The 9,977-nt window shown below is 43.7% G+C and overlaps 1 non-coding gene across 1 annotated transcript; it reads left to right on the top strand.

Moving 5' to 3' along the window:
• The first annotated feature begins 3,581 nt into the window (after positions 1 to 3,581).
• Trnas-cga (transfer RNA serine (anticodon CGA)) lies at positions 3,582 to 3,658 on the top strand. The gene has a single exon. It is a non-coding gene; the product is annotated as a tRNA-Ser (tRNA).
• The last annotated feature ends 6,319 nt before the right edge of the window (positions 3,659 to 9,977 follow it).

The raw sequence follows: 9,977 nt of genomic DNA, 5'->3' as shown, positions 1-9,977 counted from the left end.
ATTTGGAGGAAGCGGAATATTTGGTTACTGGAGGAGTCAGTCAAGATCTGACGTTAAATTTTGCGTAGTAAGGTATGTGGACTCTTACAAACACACTGTAGGACAAAAGGAAAAAAAACGGCGCACCACGAAGGAATTATCTGAATTGAACGGAAATCTGTACATGTGATTGTGTGTACAGGCAAACAAATAATTGCAATTTCAGAAAAAAAAATTATAATTCAATCAAGAGAAGGAACTACACAGCTTGAGCAAGGCAATAATGCTCTGATCCACTTCTGGCTTGGCGTTCATTGATAGAATTATTGCGTGTCCTGATGGATATCGCTCCAAATTCTGCTCAACTAGCACTTTAGACCGTCATAATACCGATCTGGTTGGAGCTCCAAATGTTCTCATCTGGGGAGGGATCTCGAGATTTTGCTGGCCATCATAGGGTTTGGCAAGCAAGAAGAAAGCGGTAGAATCTCTCGCCACGTGCGGGTGGGCATTATCTTAATAAAATTTAAGCCCAGGGCGGTTTGCCATGAAGGGCAACAAGACACGGAACATCGCTGAAGCACCGCTGTGCTGTAAGCATGTCGCGGCTGTCAACCAAAGGGGTCCTGCTATGGTAAGAAACGACACCTCAGACCAAAGACAATTCTATTCCAGCCAATGAGATTCCAGACCGAAGACACGTCCAGAGACGCCCCATACAGCGGTGGGATACCATTCTGACTGTCGCCCGCCGTTGGGCCCCACAAGTAGAAGCGATGGTGTGGGGTGCCGTTTATTTTCATGGCAGGACTCCTTTGGTTGCCAACCGCGACAGCCTTACAACACAGCGGTACGATGACGAAATACTACGCCCCGTCTTGTAGCGATTCATAGCAAGTCATCCTGGCACGCGGCGAGTTACCTTCGTTCTTGCCAAACCCTACCCTGGCCAGCAAGGTCACCAGATCTCTACCCAACTGAGAATGCTTGGAGCGTTATGGGCTGGGTCTTCCAACAGGCTCGTGATATTGCAGATCCAACGCGCTAATTGGAGAGATTTTGGCTTGACATCCTTCAGGAGGACAGGCAACAACTCTATCGATCAATACACAGCCGAATAACTGCTTGCATAATGATCAGACCTGGACTAATGAGTTATCGTCTTGCTCAATTTTTGAAGCCCTTCTGCCAAAAGAAATCATCCAATTCTTCAGAAACTGTAATAATTTGCTTGTCTATTCTCGTGCATCACATCTACCAATTTTCGTCTCGTTCGAATAATTCCTTCATGTTGTGAAATTAACACCGTATTGGCCAATATATATAGACAACCACATAATTCAATGGAGTTTTATGGAGTATACACATTACGTCATAAACTGATATGAGGGTATACCTATTTAGAAAATATAACGATATTAATAATTTCCACAACGAGATTCTGTCTCGTAATCTGGCAGAAAACCCAAAGAGATACTGGTCACACATATAGCACACCAGGTGCCCAGATGGTATACCAGTCAGGTTCCTCTCAGAGTGTGCTGATAAAATAGCTCCATATGTAACAATTATATACAACCACTCGCTCACAGAAAGATACGTACCTAAAGACTGGAAAATAGCTCAAGTCACACCAATACTCAAAATGGGAAGCAGGAGTAATCCGCTGAGTTACAGATTATATCACTAACGTCAATTTGCAGTTGGGTTTTGGAACCTATACTGTATTCGAACATTATCAAGTACCTCGAAGAAAATGATTTATTGACACATACTCAGCACGGTTTTAGAAAATATCGTTCTTGTGAAACACAACATGCTTTTTATACTCATGAGGTAATAACTGCTATTGACAGGGGATCTCAAATTGATTCCTTATTTTTAGATTTACAGAATGCTCTAGACACCGTTCCTCACAAGCGTCTTCTAACCAAACTGCGTGCCTACGGAGCATCGCCTCAGTTGTGCGACTGGATTCGTGATTTCCTGTCAGAAGGTTACAGTTCGTAGTAATCGACGGAAAGTCAGCGAGTAAAACAGAAGTAATATCTGGCGTTCCCCAACGAAGTGTCATAGGCCCTCTGTTGTTCCTGATTTATATTAGCGACATAGGACATAATCTGGGTGGCCGTCTATGACTGTCTGCAGATGTTGCTGTCATTTACTGTCTTGTAAAGTCATCAGATGATCAAAACGAATTGAAAAATGATTTAGATAAGATATTTGCATGGTTCGAAAAGTGGTAATTGACCCTGAATAAAGGAAAGTGTGAAGTTATTCTCATGAGTACTAAAAGAAATCAGCTAAATTTCGATTACGCGATAAGTCATATAGAGCTGAAGGCTGTAAATTCAGCTAAATAGTTAGGGATTACAATTACAAATAACCTACATTGGAACGATCACATAGATAATACTCTGGATTAAACAAACCAAAGACTGCGATTTACTGACAGAACACTTAGAAGTTGCAACAGATCTACTAAAGTGATGGCTTATCCCACCCTTGTCTACCATGTTCTGGAGTACTGCTGTGCGGTGTGGGATCCGCATCAGGTGGGACTGACGGATGACATCGAGAAAGTACAAAGAAGGGCAGCTCGTTTTGTATTATCGCGAAATAGGGGAGATAGTGTCACGGACATGATACGTCAATTGCAGTGGCAATCATTGAAACAAAGGCGTTTTTCGTTGCGAGGGATCTTATCATGAAATTTCAATCAGCAGTTTTCTCCCCCGATTGCGAAAACTTTGTGTTGGCACCCACCTACATAGGGAGAAATGATCATCACGATAAAATAAGAGAAATCAGGGCTCGCACAGAAAAATTTAAGTACTCGTTTTTCCCGCCTGCCGTTCGAGAGTGGAACGGTAGAGAGACAGCTTGAAGGTGGTTCATTGAACCCTCTGCCAGGCACTTTATTCTGAATAGCAGAGTAATCACGTAGGTGTAGATGTACGAAGCAGAAAAATGGGAAATACTGGAAGAATTAAGAGGAATAACTGTTAAAGGAGATTGTATATTGGAAATGCTCCTATCTGTTGAAAGTACGCCATAACATTAAAAAAGAAGAGAAATGTAAGAGAATGAACCTGGGCAACAGTGTAATTGATATAGTCGAAACAAAACGATTGAGACGGTGTGGGCCAGTACGCCCTTGGGGTGAGCACGGATGACCTAAACAGCTGATTGAATGAATCACAATTAATAAAAGAAAAAGAGGAAGCTCTACAACAACAGGGGAGAAGAGAGAGTGAGAAGAGCTACATGAGAGAAGAATTCTCAGCTGGAAGACTGGAAAGTTAGGAGTCTTTGGAAGCTAGGATGCGAGAAACAACTATAGCGATCCAGAATGAGATTTTCACTCTGCAGCGGAGTGTTCGCTGATACGAAACTTCCTGGCAGATTAAAAACGTATGCCCGACCTAGACTCAAACTCGGGACCTTTGCCTTTCGAGGGCAAGTGCTCTACCAACTGAGCTACCCAAGCACGACTCACGCCCCGTCCTCACAGCGAACCTTCGCAGGACAACTTCTGTAAAGTTTGGAAGGTAGGACACGAGCTACTGGCGGAAGTACAGCTGTGAGGACGGGGGTCAGTCGTGCTTGGGTAGCTCAGTTGGTAGAGCACTTGCCCTCGAAAGGCAAAGGTCCCGAGTTCGAGTCTCGGTCCGCCACACAGTTTTAATCTGCCAGGAAGTTTCAACTGTAGCGTTGTAGTAAATCGCAATAAAGAAATCATAGATCCCTGTTCGCCAAAAACTGCTTAATTTTGTTTCAGAAAGATAATATAGAATTATTTCAGAAAGAAACAGAGTACAAACTTAACATGATTTTCCACTTCACCAGCAGAGTGATTGAAAATATATCAGAATATCGCTCAAGACAAAACTCCATAATTAACTTCTTATAATCCGTTTCTACAGCAGACAACGCACGTACACGTGACGTAAAAGGCCCGTTACATTATCTGTGTGGAGAAAAACAGTTTACGGACTGCTGACGTCATTTGTATACTGCCCAATGCACAACTATTCGAATCCCCTATTTTTTTCTCCTCTCTCGCAGTACGGACCACATGCTATTCACGTGAATGATTTGTGCCACTTTATGCAGACCACACCGAGGGAGATTCGCAACTGTGTGGCTGGCAGTATCGGGCGTTGGGCAATGAGTGGGTTTCGATGACCAGAGTTTCCAATAATATAATCAAGCTAATTTCCAGGTAAATCGCATTAAAAGCAGAAATAATTGACAGCCACGTTATTACACTCCCACGCTGGGAAAATGCAAAATAGCGCGAAATACCAAAGAACGTAACTAATGCGCAGCTCCGTCTCGTAACGGTTCGTGTGAGTGCGTTGTCCTCTACCAGCTACCAACAGTGAATCAGTTACCGGCAAAAGAAAAGTAATAACTACGTAATATTTTCATCTCGTGTTTAGAATTAAATCAGAGTGGGTGAAGACGAAGATGATTAACAGTTCTCCACTTTGCAGTTATAACTCCAGCACAAGTCTGAAATAATGCGCAGTGTCCGGCATCTACTACATAGACCAACTTCGCCCGTCGAAGGCCTGGGGGTGCAAAACTAAATGGCGCCTCAATATCCTGAGTAATCAATGTATTTTTAGTACACATTTTGTATTTAAAAAAGAATATTATAGATGTAGGCCTAATGGCTGACGAAAAAATTTCAAGTACTAGGTCTACAACTTTGCTTCCGCCTTTTTTTCTCGAAGTTCAAGACTTTATTGCCAAAAACTTACAAAAAATTTACACTACTGGCCATTCAAATTGCTACACCAAGAGAAATGCAGATGATAAACGGGTATTCATTGGACAAATATATTATACTAGAACTGTCATGTCATTACATTTTCATTCAATTTGGGGGCATAGATCCTGAGAAATCAGTACCCATAATAACCACCTCTGGCCGTAATAACGGCCTTGATACGCCTGGACATTGAGTGACACAGAGCTTGGATGGCGTGTACAGGTACAGCTGCCCAAGCAGGTTCAGTACGATGGCGTCTTGTGACGAACCAGTTGCTCGGCCACCACTGAACAGACGTTTTCTGTTGGTGAGAGATCTGGAGAATTTGCTGGCCAGGGCAGCAGTCGAACATTTTCTGTATCCATAAAGGCCCGTACAGGACCTGTAACATGCGGTCGTGCATTATCCTGCTGAAATGTAGTTTTTCGCAGGGATCGAATGAAGGGTTCACCCACGGGTCGTAACACATCTCAAATACCAAGGTCCACTGTCAAAAGTTCGGTCATTGCGAACAAGAGTTGACCGAGACGTGTAACCAGTGGCACCCCCTACCATCACTCTGGGTGATACGCCAGTATGGCGATGACGAATACATGCTTCCAATATGCGTTCACCGCGATGTCGCCAAACACGGATGCGACCACCATGATTCTGTAAACAGAACGAACCTGGATTCATCAGAAAAAATGACGTTTTGCCATTCGTGCACCCAGGTTCGTCGTTGAGTACACCATCGTAGGCGCTCCTGTCTGTGATGCAGCGTCAATTGTAAACCGTAGGCATGGTCTCCGAGCTGATAATTCATGCTGCTGCAAACGTCGTCGAACTGTTCGTGCAAATGGTTGTTGTCTTGAAAACGTCCGCATCTGTTGACTCAGGGATAGAGACGTGGCTGCAAGATCCGTTACAGCCATGCGGATAAGATGCCTGTCATCTCGACTGCTAGTGATACGAGGCTGTTGGGATACAGCACGGCGTTCCGTATTACCCTCCTGAACCCACCGATTCCATATTCTGCTAACAGTCATTGAAATTCGACCAACGCGAGCAGCAATGTTGCGATACGATAAACAGCAATCGCGATAGGCTACAATCCAACCTTTATCAAAGTCGGAAACGTGATGGTACGCATTTCTCCTCCTTACACGATGCATCACAACAACGTTTCATCAGGCAACGCCGGTCAACTGCTGTTTGTGTATGAGAAATCGGATGGAAACTTTCCTCATGTCAGCGCATTGTAGGTGTCGCCACCGGCGCCGAACTTGTGTGAATGCTCTGAAAAGCTAATCATTTGCATATTACAGCATCTTCTTCATGTCGGTTAAATTTCGCATCTGTAGCATGTCATCGTCGTGGTGTAGCAATTTTAATGGCCAGTAGTGTACGATTCAATGTATTGGCCATCGTTAGCCACTTCTTTCTCGTAGCTTTAGGGCACCATACGAATCTCGTAGTGTATAAACTGGCCCTCTTTTAAGGGGAGGCACGAATCGATCCAATTTTGCACTTGTTCATATGACCGCAAGTGCTAGTCAGCTAGGTACTGTGTCATACATACAGAAAAGTGGCAGTCAGAAGGAGGAATATCTGGATAATACAACGGGTGGGGTAGAACTTCCCATTTCAACGTTTCCAAGTATGTTATGACGGGATTCTCGACATGGGGTCGCGCACTGTCATGCTGCAAAATCATTTTTTTCATGACTATCGCTGTAGTGTGGCCGTTTGTCTTTCAGTGTTGGGCTCAAACACACGGATTGTTTTCGATAACGGTCTCCTGTGATTGTTCCCGTCGGTTGCAATAGCATCGAAATGTTTCTCTCTTTCACAGCAAGCCGGACTTCAACGTCAAAATCACCATTCCCCAAGCACGGAAACCAATTTCTGCGACGTTCTGTCACTAACAGGCGTCTTACCCAGGTTTTTACGAGCCTCAGCTGCAGATTTCTTCATATCAAAGAAGAAAATTGAAACCTCCCGCAGATGACGAGAATTAGGCTCATATCACTCCAGAATAACTGTAGATGCAATCAAAAATCGACTGATATTTTGTTGGAGTTATGTCCCCAAATGCCTAAGCTTACACTATGACCCTTACGACCGACGACTTGCACCACTACTTTCCACTGCTACCGTATATTGCAAAACGGCGGAAGCAAAGTCGTAGACCTAATATTTATCATCTGTGTACTCTACGATCTAGTAGTTCTAGCATACATACTTAAAGATGTAGGTGAGGAACTTAGAATACGAATGATCATTTATCACAACCAACGGGTACAGTTACAAAGAATTAACAAAGAACGAAATAAAATATTACCTTTCATGTTAAATGTCTAGAAACAAAGCTTGTACGGCAATTACCGTATCAGTTAGTTTCGTAACTTTAGTATGAGATAGAAGTCATTATCGATATTATTGTAGTACATGTTTTCGTGCGTTTATTTTGCTGAAATTGTCAGTAACGTAGTTGAAATATATTTAATATAAAACTTTTCTTTAACTGATAAAATGGACAGATTGGCTTCACTTTCTTCTTCTTCGTAGAGCGCAGACTATTGTTTTATTAGCTTCAGTTTACAAAAATTTGTCTCGCATTACGAAACTCAGACACAAATAGTCAAAATGTAGTGGATTATAAGTGACATACAGTGTAATGATTCACTGAAGCACCATTTACTTATTCCTGAAGGACTTCTCGGACTGTCCACCCACGTATCGGACGCGTACAGATGCCTACGACACCACTTTATTTCTTGCTACACCTGCTCCAGTGATACGGTCAGAGCGCGAGCGCAAACGTAAGCATAAATTTTGTTTCAGCAGTTTGGAAACTTTTCGTAATTTCTTTCATGCCTGTGTATCGTTGTGACAATTCTTGTTTAAATCGCTGTGTGCATTCAAACATTGATCGACCCACTTCTTGATGATCCAGCATAATGAGCTAGTTCACAGGGCCTTGTCCTATACACGCCAGCTTCTCGTCGGTCATTGTTAATCTTAATATTATTGCAGTTTTTAGTGCCAAAAGACACAGCATTGTCTATAACTGCCATTCGTTCCGTCATTAAAAACTCATTCATGGTTTTTAATTTAGCTAGTCCTTTATCCACAGTCATTCTTGGGAACTATAGATATTGTTGGACGAAATTCACTTCCTCCAGTATCATGTGCCAAAAACTGAGTTTGGTCAAAAACGGAAAATCACATACAGACATAAGGAGTAAACTTGCTGCAGATGTAGTATCATGGATTGTCTTGGATCTTTCACAGCAGATCTTCCGCAGCGCCCGCACTTGTTTCAACGTTTCCTTTTAAGACCAACTGAATTGCACTGAGCACCCCAGCGAGAGTCCCACAATGGTTTCAAATATTTCCTGCTTGTTTTTCTACAAATAACTTTCAAACTTATGTAGAAGACGAGAAGAATGTATATAATTTCTCTACAGCTCCACAATAGATGACGCTAGAGGGAACTCATGAGAGCGCAAGGAATTATTACATCGCCCGCATCTCGTGGTCGTGCGGTAGCGTTCTCGCTTCCCACGCCCGGGTTCCCGGATTCGATTCCGGCGGGGGTCAGGGATTTTCTCTGCCTCGTGATGGCTGAGTGTTGTGTGATGTCCTTAGGTTAGTTAGGTTTAAGTAGTTCTAAGTTCTAGGGGACTGATGACCATAGATGTTAAGTCCCATAGTGCTCAAAGCCATTTGAACCAATTATTACACTACTGGCCATTAAAATTGCTACACCACGAAGATGGCATGCTACAGACGTGAAATTTAACCGACAGGAAGAAGATGCTGTGATATGCAAATGATTGGCTTTTCAGAGGATTCACACAAGGTTGGCGCTGGTGGTGACACCTACAACGCGCTGACATGAGGAAAGTTTCCAACCGGTTTCTCATACAGATGACCGGCGTTGCCTGGTAAAACGTTGTTGTAATGCCTCATATAAGGAAGAGAAATGCGTACCATCACGTTTCCGACTTTGATAAAGGTCGGATTGTAGCCTATCGCGATTGCGGTTTATCGTATCGCGACATTGGTGTTCGCGTTGGTCGAGATCCAATGACTGTTAGCAGAATATGGAATCGATGGGTTCAGGAGGGTAGTACGGAACGCCGTGCTGTATCCCAACAGCTTCGTATCACTAGCAGTCGAGATGACAGACACCTTATCCGCATGGCTCTAAAGGATCGTGTAGCCACGTCTCGGTCTCGGTCCATGAGTCAACCCATGGGGACCTTTACAAGACAATAACCATCTGCACGAACAGTTCGACGACGTTTGCAGCAGTATGGACTATCAGCTCGAAGGCCATGGCTGAGGTTACCCTTGACGCTGCATCACAGACAGGAGCGCCTGCGATGTTGTACTCAACGACGAACCTGGGTGCACGAATGGCGAAACGTCATTTTTCGGATGAATCCAGGTTCTGTTTAGAGCATCGTGATGGTCGCATCCGTGTTTGGCGACATTTCGGTGAACGCGCCTTGGAAGCTTGTATTCGTCATCGCCATACTGGCGTATCACCCGGCGTGATGGTATGGGATGCCATTGTTACACGTCTCGGTCACCTCTTGTTCGGATTGACGGCACTTTGAACAATGGACGTTACATTTCAGATGTGTTACGAACCCGTGGCTGTATCCTTCATTCGATCCCTATGAGACCCTACTTTTCAGAAGGGTAATGCACGCCGCATGTTGCAGGTCCTGTACGGGCGTTACTGGATACAGAAAATGTTCGACTGCTGCCCTGGCCAGCACGTTCTCCATATCTCTCACCAATTGAAAACGTCAATGGTGGCAGAGAAACTGGCTCGTCACCATACGCTAATCACTACTCCTGATGAACTGTGGTATCAAAGCTGCATGGGCAGCTGTACCTGAACACGTCATCCAAGCTCTGTTTGACTCAATGCCCAGACGTATCAAGGCCGTTATTATGGCCAGAGGTGTCTGTTCTGGGTGCTGATTTCTCAGGATCTATGCACCTAAATTGCGTGAAAATGTAATCACATGTCAGTTCTAGTATAATATCTTTGTCCAATGAATAACCGTTTATCGTCTGCATTTCTTCTTGTTGTAGCAATTTTAATGGCCAGTAGCGTATAACAGGGAATCAAAAGAGGTTTGGGACTACTTCTCGAATTTTTCGTTGTACTCCTTCGTTGTACACATTGACGCGTGTAAACGTGAGTCCTATACAA

The sequence above is a fragment of the Schistocerca gregaria genome, chromosome 3, assembly GCF_023897955.1.
Source record: "Schistocerca gregaria isolate iqSchGreg1 chromosome 3, iqSchGreg1.2, whole genome shotgun sequence".
Taxonomy (NCBI): domain Eukaryota; kingdom Metazoa; phylum Arthropoda; class Insecta; order Orthoptera; family Acrididae; genus Schistocerca; species Schistocerca gregaria.
Note: the sequence above shows the minus strand (reverse complement) of the source record. Positions and strands in the feature narration are given on the sequence as shown.